This window comes from Hyla sarda, unplaced genomic scaffold (genome assembly GCF_029499605.1).
Source record: "Hyla sarda isolate aHylSar1 unplaced genomic scaffold, aHylSar1.hap1 scaffold_1111, whole genome shotgun sequence".
Lineage (NCBI taxonomy): Eukaryota > Metazoa > Chordata > Amphibia > Anura > Hylidae > Hyla > Hyla sarda.
Window position 1 is genome coordinate 68,727 of NW_026607732.1, and position 19,714 is coordinate 88,440.

The 19,714-nt window shown below is 40.7% G+C and overlaps 2 non-coding genes and 1 pseudogene across 2 annotated transcripts; all 3 read left to right on the forward strand.

Annotated features, from left to right (window-relative positions):
* The first annotated feature begins 4,652 nt into the window (after positions 1-4,652).
* On the forward strand, positions 4,653-4,844 carry LOC130301138 (U2 spliceosomal RNA). Its single transcript, XR_008851831.1, has one exon. It is a non-coding gene; the product is annotated as a U2 spliceosomal RNA (small nuclear RNA).
* A 6,966-nt stretch (positions 4,845-11,810) lies between these two features.
* Positions 11,811-11,997, forward strand: LOC130301144 (U2 spliceosomal RNA). Its single transcript, XR_008851836.1, has one exon. It is a non-coding gene; the product is annotated as a U2 spliceosomal RNA (small nuclear RNA).
* Positions 11,998-19,183: 7,186 nt separating this feature from the next.
* LOC130301145 (U2 spliceosomal RNA) lies at positions 19,184-19,385 on the forward strand (annotated as a pseudogene).
* Positions 19,386-19,714: the final 329 nt, after the last annotated feature.

The following is a 19,714-nucleotide window of genomic DNA, read 5'->3' on the forward strand; positions in this document are numbered from 1 at the left end:
TACAAAGAACGGGAAGGCGATCCCCCATGGCGACCCTTAGGTTTGCTGCGCATACTGAAACTCGGATTAAGAACACCTTCCGTATTGAAGTGGATGAGGAGAAAAAGGAGAAGATGACTTTGGAATTTTTTGTCAAGAGAATTATGCTGGATTTATTGCACATTCAGAGAGAAGATGTGTTTTGCCTAAAAGACCCAGGTAAAGGACTTTTCATTCTTACCTTGACTTCCGCATCTGCATGTGACCATATGTTTGAGAAAGTTCGGGAGCTTGCCAATGAGGAGGATATGAAAGGACTTGTTTTCATTGCTCTATATTCTAATGGCGATGTTCCACTGGTGGTTACTATGCACGATCCATACGTGGATATAAGAGACATTGTCTTATTTTTAAACCAATATTGTGCGGAAGTCAAATACTCTCATAAAATAATGAATGCAATGGACTTTTGGACTGGAAAGCATAAGTTTGCTGTTAAGTTCAGAGAAGATGTGAGAGGAATTGGAGGTCTGTGTCGCCCACCTGCAAATTTTTTAATTGGGCGTAAACGTGGCTATTTATTCTACCCTGGGATGCCGTATTATTGCAGGAAATGCCATGAATATGGTCATACACAAGAATCTTGCAAAGAGGAAGTGGTTATTTGCAAAAGATGTGGCCAAAAAGGCCACACCACTTTGGACTGTCAAAATGAGATTCTGTGTAATGTGTGTAAGCAGAAAGGACACGCTTTTAAGGATTGTCCTCAACGCTCCTGGGCCAATATTGTGGCTACGTCGGCTGGTCCCTCGATGAGGAAGAGCTCCATGGATGCTGTGCCTGTGCCTAAGACCCACACCCTGAAAGTGATGCCTGAGTCTTCTGCTACCGGAATTCCTGTGATACCTGCTGTGGCTCATGTCTCCAAAAGCATTGTGTCCCCGGGGAAGGTCGTGGGACCTGAGACAGAAGTGAGGGGTTCTCCTCTCATGGAAGTTGAGGGTCCTGGACCGCCCAGAAGGGATACAGAGGAGATGGATGTAGAAGAACGGCGAAAGAGGAAAAGCAGAGACCGGAAAGAGGAAAAGGGCCTTAACATCAAAAGGAGTGGTCGAGTTAGTGCGGACGAGGGGAACGTGGAGATTGTCTGCCAAAAGGTTATAACAGCATCCGACCCTGTTAATATTGAGGAATTTGTGTCACCACCTACAGATTGGGGTTCTTTGTCTGAGGATAATGAATGACCCAGGAGCTACCAAGTGTTAATATCTCCTCCTTCAATGTGAGGAGTTTGAAGAGCCCAGAGAGGAGGGCTGCTTTATTTTCTTTCTTGTCTTCTTTGCCTACAGACATTTTATTTTTACAGGAATGTGCCATTGATTATGATATCAATTATTCATCTTTGAGATCTGAATGGACTCTTGGCCCGTCTGTGTGGTCAGGGGATAATGAGAGGAAAGTGACTGGTGTTGGCATACTGTTCAAGAGCAGTGAGTATAAAGTTACCTCCTTCACAGACATTGTACCCGGTAGAGCCCTGCTCGTTCATATTATTTATAATGACATGAATATGAGACTTTTAAATGTATATGCCTCTCCAGATAAGGATGAAAGATCTGATTTATTAGAGAAAATTCAGTTTTATTTACCGGGTTCATCCCCGCTTATCATCGCTGGTGATTTTAATTGTATAATGGCAGGAGAGGAGCGGGCTGGAGGATCTGAACAAAGGAAAGATAAGACTGAAAAACAACTAAAGGATTTTATAGTTGATTTTAATTTAAAAGATTTGTGGAGAACCTCTTTCCCTAATGACCCTGGGTATACCTGGGGGAATAGCCTTTATATGTCAAGGATTGATTATATTTTTGCTTCTGGATTTGCATTTTATGGGAATATGCAATTGACTTCTACCTTTTTTTCAGATCATAAGATTTTATCTGCTACATGTAAGTTTGATGGGGTTTGCAGAGCCAAAGGAGTCTGGCGTCTGAATGTCTCTTTGCTTGAAGATGAAGAAATTAAATGTAATTTTATCTATCTTTTTAAAAAATTGCAGAACTCAAGGACTAATTTTAATTCTCTTTTAGCATGGTGGGAATTCTGCAAGGTAAAATTTAAAGAGTATTTTATTAAGATGGGTGTTAAAAAAACAAAAGAGAAATTGAAATGGTATAGAGATCTTAACACAAAACTACAAACCTATTATCAACTCAAAGAGCTGGGTGTATATGTAGACGATCTGATTTTAAGTGTTAAAAGTGATATTCAGAAGGCTATAACTAACAAAGGGAAAGAAATAATTTTTAACTCCAAAGTTGAATGTAAAGAGAAGGATGAAAAGTGTACAAGATTCTTTTTTAAAAAGGTAATGGAAACAAAAAAGTTAATGATTAACATTGAGGATGAAACTACTAATGTAGGAATGTTATCCAAAGCTAAATCCTTTTATCAAGATCTGTTTAATGAGAAACCCATTGATATATCTGCTGCTAATTTTCTCCTAAGCACTTTAGATTGTGGTTTAAGTAAGGAGGACCAAGATGCACTTTGCACAGAAGTAAGATGCCAAGAATTAGAAATTGCTGCTAAAAGTTTATCCACAGGTAAAACACCAGGTTCTGATGGACTTCCTGTAGAGTTTTATAAAACCTTTTGGGAAATTTTTAAAGATGATTTGCTTAATATTTTTAAGGAGGCTTTTAATTCTGATGTTCTACCTTTATCTTGGAGGAGTGGTATAGTGTCTCTGATCCCCAAAAAGGGGGATAGGAACAGCTTAGAAAATTGGAGACCAATTACGCTTCTTAATGTTGATTATAAGATTATGTCAAAAATTTTTGTTAACAGAATGAAGCCATTTTTGCACAAGGTCATCCATGTGGATCAGGTATGTGGTGTCCCAGGAAGGAGTGTAGCTGAACCTTTAAATGCTATTAGGGACGTCATATGGTATCAGCAAGAGCGGAATCAAAATATAGCCATTCTATCTCTAGATTTTCATAAAGCGTTCGATAGAGTATCACATTGTTTTTTATGGATGGTTTTACAACGCATGGGTTTTCCTAACATACTTATTAAGCAAATTGCTCTCTTATATAAAGGTTCTTTTAGCAGGATTTTAATAAATGGTTTCCTTACAGATTTTATTAATTTATCATCAGGGGTAAAGCAAGGCTGCCCTTTGTCTCCTATACTGTTTATATGTGCAATAGAACCTCTGTTAAACTTAATAAGGAATGATAAAATAATAAAAGGAGTGCCAGTTCCTGGAGGTAATAATGCCACCCTTAAAGTGTGTGGCTATATGGATGATATTAATGTTTTTTGTGAAAGTTCCTTCTCTTTACAAAGAGTTGTTGATGTTACTGATTTCTTTTGTAAAGCTTCTGCTTTTAAACTTAATTTATCTAAATGTGACTGTTTTTATATAGGTAAATGGGAAAACGTGCAAATACCAAACCTAAAATTACAGTCAGAAAAAATAAAAATCCTTGGAGTCATCTTTGATAAAAATAACAATGGTGAGGAAAGTTGGCTAATGGTAAAAGAAAAGGTAAAGAAGAAAGTAGACTTTTGGTCCCTTAGGAAATTATCTTTAGAAGGTAAAATTTTGGTGATTAAGGCTATGCTAATACCCATTATGCTCTATTTAAATATGATTTATCCTCCTAATGAACTTATGTCTAGGCAACTTCAGAGGATTCTCTTTGAGTTTCTATGGAGTTCTAAAGCAGAAAAATTAAAAAGAGATATTATGTATAAGTCACAAAAAAATGGAGGAAAACAGGTTCCCTGTATTAGAAAATTTTTATACTTAAGGTTTTTTAGTTGGTGTTTTAGGGGACTTTTTATGAAAAGTGTATGGTCCTGTTTTTTAAAGTACTCTGCGGGACATATTTTTAGAAGAAGAAAATGGGTGTTTTTATCATTATCTTCTCCTGTACTTTTAACTCCGCCTAAACATTATGCCATCTTAGAAAAAATTATACGTATGTATAACCTTAAAGACTTTGACTTGTTAACCTTGAGGGATGCTCGCAAGATAGAAGTACAGTTAAATTTGCAAGAAGAAATATGTATGGTCTCTAATTTTTCTTATAATAGGTGTGTACAAATATGGAAAAAGGTAAACGAGCCATATCTTTTTAATGAGCACAAGGATTTAGCATGGATGATTATCCATGAGTGTCTTCCGGTAAGATTTTTCCAATATAGAAGAGGTCTAAATGCTGTATGTGTCTGTCCCCGGGAAAATTGCAATATAGATGAAACTGTTTTGCACCTTTTCTGGAATTGTTATTTTGCACAAAAGGTTTTTAGACTAATTGGTTCTTTATTGAAATTCCTAACAGGTCTAAAAGTTTTAAATCATGAAGTTGTTTTATATGGCAAAAGTGATGGAGTTACGAAAGAAAAAGAGAGAATTTTGTGGATTTTTATCAACTGTACAAAAAATGTATTATGGAAAGTTCGTAATATCCTTGTCTTCAAAAGAGATTTTATTTGTGAAAAAGAATGTTTGAAGATGATATACAGTGAAGTTTACTTGTACTATTTAATTGATAAAAAGAGATATGGGCAGAAAAAAGCATTAGCTATGTGGAATTTACATTTATGGAAAACAGTATTTGAAGTATTGTAAAAATTTTCTTGTGATGTATTTAAGTTTTTGAGTTTTTTCAATAAAAATGTAAAAAAAAAAAAAAAAATCTGTTCTTATCAGTTTAATATCTGATACGTCCCCTATCTGGGGACCATATATTAAATGGATTTTTGAGAACGGGGGCTGATTTCGAAGCTTGCTTCCGTCGCCCTATGCATTGACCCGATATGGCAGTATCTTCGGGTACAGTGCACCACCCCCTTACAGGGTTAAAAAGAAAGATTCCTACTTTCATTGCTACCTGCTTGCTGGCTAGCCAGCTAGCCAGCCCTGTGGGCCTTGCTGCTGCTGCAGCCAAAAAACAAAAGGTGGTGCTGCTGCTGCTTCTGCTGCTTCTGCTTCTGCTTGTGTCTGGCCGCTGTTGGAGCGTCCAAGCACAGGACTGCTGCTGCTGCTGACTAAATGGCCTCCTTAATTGGATCATTTGAGTAGCCAGCACACCTGTGCAGGTAGGGCATGACATGATAGGCAGCTGCCTTGATAGCGGGTGGGTGCTGAATGTTCCTAATTGACAAAATAAGATTAATGCTTATGAAGAAATATAAAATCTCATCCCTTCCCCAATATCGCGCCACACCCCTACCCCTTAATTCCCTGGTTGAACTTGATGGACATATGTCTTTTTTCGACCGTACTAACTATGTAACTATGTAACATAACATGGGGGGGGGGGTCTCCTGGCTGTTCACACAGGTGTGTCATTGCTGTACATTGACCATGCATTGCTTCTGTGGTATTGCAAAGGCAAAGACAAATGCTTCCAGCCATCCATTGCACTAATGGATTGGTCATCAGCTGGCTGTCTATGTCCCGCATCAATATAGACCAAAGTACAGAGGGTTAGGCTATGCTATTGTGCACCTACCTGATGCATCAGAAGGTGCGAGGCCCTTGCTAAATTCTGTGCACAGATTTTGAGATCTATACTTTAGACTGTATCTAAACCTGCTCCAACATGGACTGACATTCTGGCCTACTTTCAGCCGATGCGACTTGTCTGTCGCTGAACAGTCGCTTTTTATGTATTCAGCACCTATGTATAATGTTGTAAAAATGCTCTAGAAGCTAAAGTCGCAGAAATGTCACACATATTTGGCCTGCAACTTTCTGTGCGACAAATTCAGACAGGAAAAATCAGTATAAATCCTTAGAAAATTATCCCCCAGTGTCTCCATCTGCTGGCGGTATTGAATAAGCATTGCTGCACTGATGGGGTATGCATTAGACGAAAAAAAAGAAGAAAAAGAAGAATAATACGCCCAGAAAAGAGGCGAAAAGGAGAAAAACGTAAAAAAACGTGAAAAAAAAGTAAGAGGAAGAGAAGGGAAAAAAAGGTGGAAATGGGTTTAAAAGTGATTTCGGCGGAGAAATATATATATATATATATATATATATATATATATATATATATATATATACGCGCACACACACACATATATATAAACGTATTCTCCGTTGAGATATTGCAGCCGCTGCTGTGTCCAGGCCCAGGAGCCTTAGCACTGTGCTGTGATGTCACTCAATACCACTGACATCACTAGGTGTAAACAACATCTCTCCTTTGCTGTGTATGTGACTATGGAGCTGTTTGGTGATGTCGTCTATTATGGCCTTCATAGAAGCAACAGGAGATTGTTGCATCCATCTAGAACCCTCAGAACTACAGTGCTATGATGTCACTCACTTCCACAGGCCTTGCAGAGTGTAAACAACAACAACCCAGCTTTGTTGTGTATGTAACCATAGGGATTTGTGATGTCACCTAGAACCTTCACAGCAGCGACAGCTTTATGAGGAGCATCAGCACTGCTCTGCCTGAGCAGAACCATCACCGCCATAGGTTGTCAAATAACCCGGGTTTAACCCACACAGGTAAGTCCAATGGGGTGCAGGCATGTCCTCTATGCTTACAGCTTCCCGTGGGTGTTGGTTTGATACCGTTTGGGGACAGCCAAGGAGGCATCTGCAGGCAACAAAGGTAGGTGTGTGCTTGTGTGTGTGTTTCCTATGCAGATCCTAAGCCCACTGTCACATGCAAGTAGGAGGAGTAAGAAGGGTTCCTGGCAAATCCGGGTTATGGATTGCATTTAAAAAGGCCCCGTGGGAGTGCAATGGGCCCCTGTCTTGCTGCTTAGCAATAATGGTATGGGTTTAGGTTCTGCTGTGTGTACTGGTGGTTGACTGCCCCCCAGCCCAGAGTGTGCATGGAAAATTGTCTGGCAGCCTCCCTGACAGCAAGCAGTGATAGTGCCCATGAAGGGCACCTTGTTGGGCCCGCCCCTTTCACGGTTATCGCTTCTCGGCCTTTTGGCTAAGATCGGGGTTTATTGCCTCGGTCGGCGCTGAGGGTGCGAGTGAACTGCGCCGCGACTAGCTGCGTAGGTGATCAAGACTGTGGTACTCGTTACCGACAGATTTGGAAAGATGGCTGGATCCAACATGTCTGCAGTGGAGAAGACCGTACGCATCAAGGTGCTAACCACGGATCGTCTAAGAAACAGCATTGAATACATCGGCCATACCATTGTGGAGCGACTGGCAGGATTTTCCTTGAGCGACCTCTTTTGTGTCCAGGAGAACAAGCGCCAAGGTATTTATGACGTGTCCTTCTTATATGATGCTGACTGCCAGAACTTTTATGAGTGCTTAAAACGGAACAGTGGAAGTGAGGTTTTGCGGGATGTGTCCTTTTATCCCCTTTTTGAAATGGGGACAAAGACTTTGTTTATCCACATGTACAATCCGTTTGTTGATGTCTCTATGATTAAGAACTTCTTGAGCATCTATTGTGAGTCTATTGCTGGTGGTACTAAGCAGACAAGCAGCATTGGTGTATTTAATGGCACGTATAAGTTCTTTGTGAAGTTGCGGCTTGATGGAGATTGCATTGGAGGCGTTAAGCACCCTCCGGCGAACTTTACCATTGCTGGTTTCAGAGGTTATCTCTATTACTACGGACAGCCATCTTTCTGTAGAAATTGTCTATTGTTTGGACATGTGAAGGAGGCCTGCCCTGGCAGTAAGAAATGCAGGAACTGTAAGCAACCGGGGCATGAGGCGGGTGCATGTCCACACCCGAGGACCTGTGACCTATGTGGGGAAGCTGGCCATGTGTACAAGAACTGTCCAGTGTTGAAGAGGAGGGAGGAGGAGAGGAGAATGGAAGAGGAAATGGTGGAGAGGAGGAGGGCAGCTGCAGCTGCGGCTGCAGTGGTTCCTGCAAGAGAGAGCGTTATTATTGGAGAGGTACAGAGTCCTGTGGTGGTAGAGGAGCAAGTGAAGGTGGTGGAGGAGCAAGTGGTGGTGGAGGAGGAGCAAATGGCGGTGCAAGTGGAAGAAGGGGAGATTGAGGATGCTCCCAGTCCCCCGGCTGAGGAGTCGCCGCAAATTGAAGAGTGGTCTTCTTCTGAGGGTGAAGACCGTGAGGAGAGACATAGAGAGAGAGAGGATGACTTTGATCTTTTTCGTCCCCCCAAGAAGACGGCCAGGAAGCTTTCTGGTGGACAGATGGAGTCGACGCTGGTGGCTACGGACAATCGGTATCAACCGCTATCTGAGAGCGACATGGATGCGTGCTCTGCGGGAGAAGCTTCTCCCACACCGCTGAGGAAAGCTACTTAAATAACTTTCTTCTTTTCTGTCAAATTCTTCCTTAGGGTTGTTAAGATGGTGGTATGTCTTTTTTAGTCGGTTCTATAAACGTTAGAGTCTTTAGAAGTAAAGTAAGAAGGACAGTAATTTTGGAGGACTTGGCAGGGAAAAAAGCGGACATTATTTGTTTGCAGGAATGTGGGCTAAATGATATTCCGGGGAAGGGAGAATGGGCTTATGGTCCTGCTGTTTGGTCGGTGTCTGGGCATAATAGGAATGATGGGGTAGGGGTGCTTTTTAAGAGCTTTAAGTTTGAAGTTTGTAGTTATGTGGTAATAGAGGAGGGGAGGTGTATCATGGTGGAGGTTAAGGTGCAGGGGGTTAAATTTAGGTTGATAAATGTGTATGCGCCGGTAAGGAGGGAGGAGCGGGTGGGGTTGTTGGAGGTAATTAAGAGGTTTCTGCCGGGTAAAATACCTTTGGTGTGGGTGGGGGATTTCAATTGTGAAATTGAGGGGAATGTGGATGTATCTGGGAATATTCTTAAAAGTATGGTGTGTGACTTTAAGTTAAAGGATGTGGCTGAAGCGTGTGGAGTGTGTCCTTTGTTAGATACATATTATTCTGATAGTGGAAGTCATAGTTCCAGACTTGATATGTGTTTTGTGTCTAAGGGTGTGTTATGTAAGAATTATATGCAAGAAAAAGTAGGATATTCAGATCATGAGTATGTGTGTTGTGAGTTAGTATTGGATGCAGATTGTGTGAGTGGGAGGGGTGTATGGAAATTAAATGTTAAATTGTTGGAAGTGGAAGGAGTGTATGATAGATATGTTAATAAGTATAGGGGTTGGTGTAAGAAAAAGAATGATTTTCCTGATATATTGTGTTGGTGGGAATGGGTTAAGGGTCAAACAAAAGTTTTCTTTAAAAGAGAGGGATATAAGCGGAATGCTGGGAGGAAGAAGAAGTATGAATGGTTGAATAAAAGATTGGTGTTTCTCAATAAGTTAAAGAAGTATGGCTGGAGTGTGGGTGAGCAGATTGAGGTTGTGAAGAGTGATCTAAAAAATTGGTTGAATGAGAAAGGTAAAGAGTTGATGTATCAAGCAAAACTTGATAAGTTAGAGAAAGATGAGAAATGTTCGAGATATTTCTTTAAAAAAGTTATTGGGAAGAGAGAGGATATGGTAAGAGTGTATGATGATGATGGCTGTCTGGTTAAAGGTAAAGCTGTGTTGGGAGTGGTTAAAAATTTTTATGAAGAGTTGTATGCGGTAAAAGATTGTGAAGAGGACTTGCAGGATGAAGTGTTGAGAGTGCTTGATAAGAGGGTGGATGGTAGTGAATATGGGACTCTGATGAGAGAGATTGGAGAGGAGGAAGTGAAGAGGACTGCGGATAGTATGTCAAGAAATAAAACGCCTGGAGAGGATGGGTTACCTGTTGAATTTTATGCTTGGATTTGGGATGTTGTGAAGGATGATTTGGTGGAAGTGTATAGGTATATGTGGAGGAATGAGAGAATGGTGGAAAGTATGAAGAGTGGAGTGGTTGTGTTGATTTATAAGAAAGGTGATGTGAATGATGTGAGGAATTGGAGGCCGATAACTTTGTTGAATGTAGATTATAAGGTGTTTGCTAAAATAATTACAAATAGGATGAGAGATGTGGTTGAGCAGGTGATTGAAGAAGAACAAGTGTGTGGAGTGCCTGGGAGAAGAATAAATGAAAATTTGTGTTTGTTGAGAGATTTGTTATGGGATAGTATGAGTAGGAAACAGGAGGTTAGAGTGATGTCGATAGATTTTGAAAAGGCGTTTGATCGTCTGTCACATAGGTTTTTGTTTAGAGTATTAGTGAGAATGGGATTCCCGGGTGATTTTGTTAATGTTGTAAGGATGCTGTATGATGGAGTATATAGTAAGGTTTTGATAAATGGTTGGATGTCTGAGAAGGTGAAAGTATGTTCTGGTGTAAGGCAGGGTTGTCCGTTGTCCCCTATGGCTTTTATATGTGCTATGGAGCCATTATTAGAGATGTTGCGGCGGGATAAGTGTGTTAGAGGGTTAAAAATTCCAGGGAGTGGTGGGAGAGAAGTCAAAGTTTTGGCCTACATGGATGATGTGTGTATTTTGGGAGAGTCTGTGGCTGTTATGAGAAGGGCAAAGTTACTAGTTGGATTGTTTTGTGGAGCGTCTGGGTTTAAGGTGAATTGGGACAAAAGTGAGTATAAATGTTTTGGTAGTATGCAAGGAAGTGAGGATGTGGGTATGAAGAATATTGAAGGTGGTATTCAGGTTTTAGGTGTTAAAATGGATGAAAGATTGGATGGGAGAGAAAGTTGGGATGATGTAGAGAAGAGAGTGTCCAAAAAATTGAGTCTTTGGAGGTTGAGAGATTTGTCTATGGTTGGGAAAGTGCTGGTTGTGAAAAGTGTAATATTGCCTATTTTATTGTATGTGGCAATAGTGTTTCCGCCAAGTTATATGGTTTTAAGGAAGTTAAAAAGAATTTTGTTTGTGTTTTTTTGGGGTACAAAAGTGGAAAGAGTGAGGAGAGAAGTTGTGATGAAGGATGGTAGTAAGGGTGGAATGGGATTTCCAAATCTAGATGTGTATTTGGGGGTGAATGTGGTGTTTGCGGTTAGAAGGATGATGAGAGGAGAAAAGAATTTTGCATGTATGTTGAGATATTTAGGTGGGCGTGTGTTATGCAAATTAGGTTGGCTGGAGAGAGATTTGAGAGTGCCTTATGCGTTTGTGTGCCCGAGTTGGTATTTGTATGTGGAAAAGTTTTTGGAGAGTTATAGGTTGATTGGTGTGAGAAAGGAGTTGTTTGAAAGTAAGAAGAATGTGTTTGGGTATGTCGCCGCAAGTGAGGTGGAGTGTCCGATTAATATGGTAAGAGGCCAGGATGTGTCTAAGGTGTGGAAGAGTTTAATGACAGATGGAATATCAAATAGACAGAGAGAGATAGGATGGCAGTGTTTGCATGGAGCCCTACCAGTAAGAGAGTTCCAAAGGAATAGAGGTATTGGAAGGAGTGAAATATGTCCGAGGGAAGATTGTAGTGGGGTTGAAAGTGTGATGCATGTGATTTGGAATTGTGACATGGCTCAGAATGTATGGAGAGGGATAGGTCCGTTGTGTAAGGAGTTGACTGGGATAAATAGGTTCTCATATGAGGTTGTGATGTTTGGTCTTAGTATGATTGGAAGAAAGAATGAAAGGGTGTTGTTTGTGTTGTTGGCGATTGTGAAGGAAGTCTTGTGGGATGTTAGAAATTTATATGTGTTTAAGAGAAAAGATGTGACTGTGGAAGGAAGTTTAAGAATGATTCTGGATAGGTTGTACACCGTTTATTTACGTGATAAAAAGAAATTAGGTGAAATAGATGCAGAGGGGATATGGAAATTTTTGAAGTGGAGACATGTTGTAAGGGTGTAATGGTGATGGTATTTGAATTTGTTTTGAATTTGCTTTGAACAAATAAAGAATGACCTAATGATGAGTTAGACTTTACCATGAGTCAAAAATGACGCGTTATCTAAGTGGTGTTTAGTCTAAACCTGAAGGTTTATAAAAAAAAAAAAAAAAAAAAAAAAATCTGTTCTTATCAGTTTAATATCTGATACGTCCCCTATCTGGGGACCATATATTAAATGGATTTTTGAGAACGGGGGCTGATTTCGAAGCTTGCTTCCGTCGCCCTATGCATTGACCCGATATGGCAGTATCTTCGGGTACAGTGCACCACCCCCTTACAGGGTTAAAAAGAAAGATTCCTACTTTCATTGCTACCTGCTTGCTGGCTAGCCAGCTAGCCAGCCCCGTGGGCCTTGCTGCTGCTGCAGCCAAAAAACAAAAGGTGGTGCTGCTGCTGCTTCTGCTGCTTCTGCTTCTGCTTGTGTCTGGCCGCTGTTGGAGCGTCCAGGCACAGGACTTCTGCTGCTGCTGACTAAATGGCCTCCTTAATTGGATCATTTGAGTAGCCAGCACACCTGTGCAGGTAGGGCATGACATGATAGGCAGCTGCCTTGATAGCGGGTGGGTGCTGAATGTTCCTAATTGACAAAATAAGATTAATGCTTATGAAGAAATATAAAATCTCATCCCTTCCCCAATATCGCGCCACACCCCTACCCCTTAATTCCCTGGTTGAACTTGATGGACATATGTCTTTTTTCGACCGTACTAACTATGTAACTATGTAACATAACATGGGGGGGGGGGGGGTCTCCTGGCTGTTCACACAGGTGTGTCATTGCTGTACATTGACCATGCATTGCTTCTGTGGTATTGCAAAGGCAAAGACAAATGCTTCCAGCCATCCATTGCACTAATGGATTGGTCATCAGCTGGTTGTCTATGTCCCGCATCAATATAGACCAAAGTACAGAGGGTTAGGCTATGCTATTGTGCACCTACCTGATGCATCAGAAGGTGCGAGGCCCTTGCTAAATTCTGTGCACAGACTTTGAGATCTATACTTTAGACTGTATCTAAACCTGCTCCAACATGGACTGACATTCTGGCCTACTTTCAGCCGATGCGACTTGTCTGTCGCTGAACAGTCGCTTTTTATGTATTCAGCACCTATGTATAATGTTGTAAAAATGCTCTAGAAGCTAAAGTCGCAGAAATGTCACACATATTTGGCCTGCAACTTTCTGTGCGACAAATTCAGACAGGAAAAATCAGTATAAATCCTTAGAAAATTATCCCCCAGTGTCTCCATCTGCTGGCGGTATTGAATAAGCATTGCTGCACTGATGGGGTATGCATTAGACGAAAAAAAAGAAGAAAAAGAAGAATAATACGCCCAGAAAAGAGGCGAAAAGGAGAAAAACGTAAAAAAACGTGAAAAAAAGTAAGAGGAAGAGAAGGGAAAAAAAGGTGGAAATGGGTTTAAAAGTGATTTCGGCGGAGAAATATATATATATATATATATATATATATATATATACGCGCACACACACACATATATATAAACGTATTCTCCGTTGAGATATTGCAGCCGCTGCTGTGTCCAGGCCCAGGAGCCTTAGCACTGTGCTGTGATGTCACTCAATACCACTGACATCACTAGGTGTAAACAACATCTCTCCTTTGCTGTGTATGTGACTATGGAGCTGTTTGGTGATGTCGTCTATTATGGCCTTCATAGAAGCAACAGGAGATTGTTGCATCCATCTAGAACCCTCAGAACTACAGTGCTATGATGTCACTCACTTCCACAGGCCTTGCAGAGTGTAAACAACAACAACCCAGCTTTGTTGTGTATGTAACCATAGGGATTTGTGATGTCACCTAGAACCTTCACAGCAGCGACAGCTTTATGAGGAGCATCAGCACTGCTCTGCCTGAGCAGAACCATCACCGCCATAGGTTGTCAAATAACCCGGGTTTAACCCACACAGGTAAGTCCAATGGGGTGCAGGCATGTCCTCTATGCTTACAGCTTCCCGTGGGTGTTGGTTTGATACCGTTTGGGGACAGCCAAGGAGGCATCTGCAGGCAACAAAGGTAGGTGTGTGCTTGTGTGTGTGTTTCCTATGCAGATCCTAAGCCCAGTGTCACATGCAAGTAGGAGGAGTAAGAAGGGTTCCTGGCAAATCCGGGTTATGGATTGCATTTAAAAAGGCCCCGTGGGAGTGCAATGGGCCCCTGTCTTGCTGCTTAGCAATAATGGTATGGGTTTAGGTTCTGCTGTGTGTACTGGTGGTTGACTGCCCCCCAGCCCAGAGTGTGCATGGAAAATTGTCTGGCAGCCTCCCTGACAGCAAGCAGTGATAGTGCCCATGAAGGGCACCTTGTTGGGCCCGCCCCTTTCACGGTTATCGCTTCTCGGCCTTTTGGCTTCGATCCCGTGCGGTTTACCGGGCGGGTTAGGAGTTGAAGGGGGTGGTGATCGGGGCCCTCTTTGCGGGGGGCCCTGGGTTATTTCGGAGTTGCGATAGTGGGTTTCATCGCCTGCAAAAATGAGTGGAGGAGAGAGGATTCGCGGAATGGAAGACACGGTCAGGATTTTCGTCCCAACGGAACATCGGGGAACGGTTGGCCTGGACCAGATTGTGCTGGAGATTCTACGCAGGCTCCAGTACCTAAAGGTAACAGATGTATTTGCAATGCAAGATTTCCCTAGACAGGGTATTTATGATGTTACATTTGTTAATTCCGAGATTTGTCAGAGGGTCTACAAGGACCTGGAAGGAATGAAGAGAAAGAATGAGCCGGATATTATGAGGAAAGTTAAAGTAGAGCCTTTGTTTCTGAGTACAGAGAAAGTGGTCATCGTACATATGTACAATCCCAAAGTTACAGACTCAATGTTAACAAATTTTCTTTATCGTTATTGTGAAGAAGTGAAGTTTTTTGGAAAACTAAAGAACAGACATGGTTTTTTTAACTGTAAAAGGAAATATGTTGTGAAGTTCAAGAAGGATGAGTCTATGGAGGAGGGAATTAAGAGTATTCCTCAAGTTTTTTCCATTGGAGGAGAGCGTGGTTTTTGTTTTTATGAGGGGCAGCTTCAGTTTTGCCGCAAATGTCAAGCATATGGCCACGTGCAGGACGCATGTCCTGTGAAGGGTGTTGTTTGTAGGAACTGTGGCAAGACTGGGCATGAAACAAGTTTTTGCGTTGAGGAAAAGACTTGTGATATTTGTGGGAGTAATTCCCATTTGGCAAGAGGATGTCACTTATGGTACAAGAGAAGGAGTTATGCTGATGCGGCTGGAAGTAAAGGTGGACAGAGCAATGAACAGGGAATGGGAAGGAGGTCTTTTTCAGAAGCCACAGGTGTGGATGGAGGTGTGGATGGAGGTGAAAAATCTAATGTGGAGGGGGAATGTGAAGTCGGGAGGAGCGCAGGTGGTACGATTGTTAAAAATGTTGTTGCTCAGGTGGATGTGATTAAAGAGGCTTTTGTGGAGACAAGTGTGGTGGTTGAACAGGAGTATAAGAAAGTGGTCTCCACAAGTGAAATAACATGTGCAAAGGGGGTGGAGGTCAAGAAGATTGAAACTGTGTATGGAGATGTTTTTCCTTGTGGAAGCATGAGTGGTGATGTGGAATGTCCAGACCCTGTTGTGGGGGAGGAGGAGGGAATGGAATTCCAAGAAAATGTGCAGTCACCTGAGAAGTCCCTTACACCTGCTCAGAGATTTGTCAGCAGTGATGAGGAGGATGAGGTGGGGGTGGAAAGTAAAAGAAGTAAAAAAGGAAGTTGGACTGGGGATCAAGAGGACCCAGTGGTTGGAAGAGGAGTTGAAATGGACAGGGACTCTGATCCAGGGTCGCCTGATTGTTATGAAAATGTTTTAAGGAAAGTTGAGAGTCAGAGCAGTAATTTTTAACTATGATGGATATTAAAGTTTTGATTTTATTCATTTTAGTTATTATGACTCTTATCTTAACAACCCTTAATGTCAGGAGTATTGGATCAGAAGTAAGAAGAGCTGCTATTTTTGAGGTGTTGGAGAATGTGAGAGCTGATATAATATGTTTACAGGAGTGTGCAATTAAATCTGCACCTTATGCTGATGAGTGGAGGATGGGACAATCTTTTTGGTCAACTAGTACGGATAACAAGAATGAAGGAGTTGGTTTTTTAATCAAAAATAACAATATCAAAGTTTTAAATTGCCAGATTTTAATACCAGGCCGTTGCATGGTTTTAAACTTTGAGTTTTTAGACCAGAGGATTAGAGTTTTTAACGTATATGCCCCAGCAGAGAAGAAAGAGCGGTTGGTTTTTTTAGAGTCCTTGAAGTTTTTTATCCCTGGTCGGGAAAGTACTATAGTGGCTGGTGATTTTAACTGTATCCGTACTGTTAATGACCGTGAGAGTGCTGCTGAAGTCCGAACTGACATTACCTCTAATGCTTTAAATCAATTAGTACAAGACTTACACTATATAGATGCTGGACTGATGATTGACACTGATGATAGATATACATATGTATCGGATAGTGGTCACTGTAAATCCCGAATAGATTATATTTTTGTGTCTGAAGGGATGAAGGTGGCCCGGTGTAATCAGATGATGTCGATTTTCTCAGATCATAAAATTTTATCTGCTGAAATAAGCATCTCAGAGTCCATTGCCTTTGGTAGGGGACTCTAGAAGTTGAATGTGAGTTTACTTGAAGAAGAGGAGGTAATGGCAGGTTTTAAAAATATATTTTTATCCTGTGCTGCTAAACATGACTGTTTTAAAAATATTTTAGACTGGTGGGATTGGGCTAAAGTGAACTTTGCTGGTTATTTTAAGTCTGTTTGCATTAAGAGAGCACAGGAGAAGAGGCGGAGAGATGAGACTTTAGTTTCACAGTTGGAGACTCTCTTTAAGTTTAAGAACGCTGGTCTAGAGGTGGATGCTGAAATTTGTGAAATTAAGGAAGAGATGAAGACAAGGTTGAAGGAAAGAGGAAGGAATATTGTTTACAGGGCTAAGGTGCAACATTTGGAGGAGAATGAACAATGTAGTCGATATTTTTTTAAAAAGTGTTTTAAGCCAAAGGGGGTCTTTAAGTCGGTTTTAACCTCAAGTGGTGAGGTGGTTGGTAGGGAGATGGAGGAGGAGGTTTGTAAATTTTATGAAACACTTTTTAGTAATGAAAGTAAAGCTGCTATTAATGAAATGGAAGACTACTGTAACATTTTAGAGGATCAAATTCCAGATGAGGAGAAAGTTTTTTTGGTGGAAGATGTTAGTGAAAATGAAATTAGAATGGCGCTGAATGGAATGGCAAAAGGTAAAACCCCTGGTAGTGACGGCCTTCCAGCTGAGTTTTATGTTGTATTTTGGCCTCTTTTAAAAGATGTTTTTACTCGGGTTGTGCAATATGTTTTTAAGTTTGGGATTTTAGCTGATTCAATGAAGAAGGGAATTATCACACTAATACATAAGAAAGGTGACGAACGTGATATAAAAAATTGGAGACCAATTTTATTGTTAAACAGTGACTATAAAATTATTGCTAAAATTGTTGCAAACAGGCTTAGGAATATTATTGGCCATATGGTAGATAATTACCAAGTATGTGCTGTACCCGGGAGAAGAATTACTGATAATTTATTGATTTTAAGGGATGTTATTTATTATTGTAATTTTAATAAGGTGCCTCTTTTTGTCGAGTCAGTGGATTTCGAGAAGGCCTATGATAAAGTCGCACACAAATTTATGTTTATGGCCCTAAAACATATGGGGATCCCAATGAAGTTATTACATGTTATTAAAGGGTTATATAATGGTGTTACTGGACAAGTTTTAATGAATGGCCATGTTGGTCCTGCTTTTAAGATTTTATCAGGGGTTCGGCAGGGTTGCCCACTCTCCCCAATCCTTTTCATCTGTGTAATAGAGGCCTTGTTAAAGAATGTTCAGAAAGACAAATGTGTTAAAGGAGTTTTTATACCTGGCAGTGGTGGGAGTGATCTTAAGGTTTTAAGCTACATGGATGATGTTGTGTTTACATGTACTTCAAAAGCAGATTTGAATAGAGTGAATTTGCATATTCAAATTTTTTGCTGTGTGGCCGGAATGTGTGTAAACTGGGGCAAATGTCATTTGGTGAATTTTGGGAAATGCGAAGATGTGTTGGTGGATGGAGTAGAGATAAAGGAGAATGTGGAAGTTTTAGGGGTCATTTTTGAAAAGAATCTTAAAGGGACAGAGACTTACAACAAGCTGGACAGTAAAATTGAAAAGAAATTGAATTTTTGGAAATTGAGGAGTTTATCCCTTAAAGGGAAAGTACTTGTTATTAAGACTGTGATTTTACCTTTACTTTTATATACTGCGATGGTTTTTCCACCTGGTAAGCTTTGGATGAGGAAGACAACAAGAAGACTTTTTGTTTTCTTTTGGGGATCCAAAATGGAAAAAATGAAAAGAGAGAAGGTAATGAGTACTGTAAAGAATGGTGGATATGACTTTCCAAATATTGATTTGTTTTTAAAGTTACACTATTTTCTTTTAATTTTCAAGACGATCCAGTGCAATAGTAAAACAGCTGATATGTGTAAATATTTAGCAGGATGGTTGTTTTCTAAGTGGGGCTGGTGTGAGAGGGATCTGAGGAAACCAATGGCGCTGATTATACCTACCTTTTATGTGGTTCTTCGGTCTTTCAATGATCAGTTTAATTTGAGCTCCTTGGGGAAACCTGAAAAGAAGAAAATAGAATATGAGTTGAGAAAGAGTGAAAAATTTAATGAAGTACCATTCTGTAATATTGCACAGTCAGTTAAGATTTGGAGCCTTTTTAATTCCTTTGGTTTATCAAATAGACAAAAAGATGTGGTATGGATGTCTTACCATGGTTGCCTCCCAACTCGAGTGTTTTTAAGAGGAAGAGGAATAAGAGTGAGTGAACAGTGTCCAAGAGAGGGTTGTGGAGGTAAAGAAGATATTGTACATTTGTGGTGGGACTGTTTTTATGCCAAGGAAGTTTTTAGGCTTTTAACAAGATTTTTTATTGCACTTATGGGTTTTAATGATTTTACTTTTGAGAAAATTTTTATCGGTCAGGACTTTAACATGAAGAATGATGCACGTGTTACTTGGATAATTTTTTCTGTTTTTAAAGAAGTTTTATGGGACTCCAGGAATTTGCTTGTTTTTAAAAATGTTTCCATTTCTCCAAGTGAATGTAGGAGGTTGTTGCTCGGAAGACTTTTTATTGCATATTTATTAGATAGGAAGAGAATGGGAGAAGACAATGCTGAAAAGATCTGGAAATATACCCAATGGTGGAAACTGTAAGTCTGACCAGTTTATGTTTTGTTTTTTAAATGTTTTTGTTTTCCTTCAGCTTTCACCTTTTGGTTTTAAGTTCTTGACCCTCGGTTCCCTTTTTTTTGTCTTTCCGCATGATGTTTTTTCAGACATTGTTTTAAGTGACGAGTCCTGGTAGGAGACCTGATGATCGTTCAAACAATAGTCTGTAACTGAGGAAAAAAAAAAAAAAAAAAAAAAAAAAAAAAAATCTGTTCTTATCAGTTTAATATCTGATACGTCCCCTATCTGGGGACCATATATTAAATGGATTTTTGAGAACGGGGGCCGATTTCGAAGCTTGCTTCCGTCGCCCTATGCATTGACCCGATATGGCAGTATCTTCGGGTACAGTGCACCACCCCCTTACAGGGTTAAAAAGAAAGATTCCTACTTTCATTGCTACCTGCTTGCTGGCTAGCCAGCTAGCCAGCCCTGTGGGCCTTGCTGCTGCTGCAGCCAAAAAACAAAAGGTGGTGCTGCTGCTGCTTCTGCTGCTTCTGCTTCTGCTTGTGTCTGGCCGCTGTTGGAGCGTCCAGGCACAGGACTTCTGCTGCTGCTGACTAAATGGCCTCCTTAATTGGATCATTTGAGTAGCCAGCACACCTGTGCAGGTAGGGCATGACATGATAGGCAGCTGCCTTGATAGCGGGTGGGTGCTGAATGTTCCTAATTGACAAAATAAGATTAATG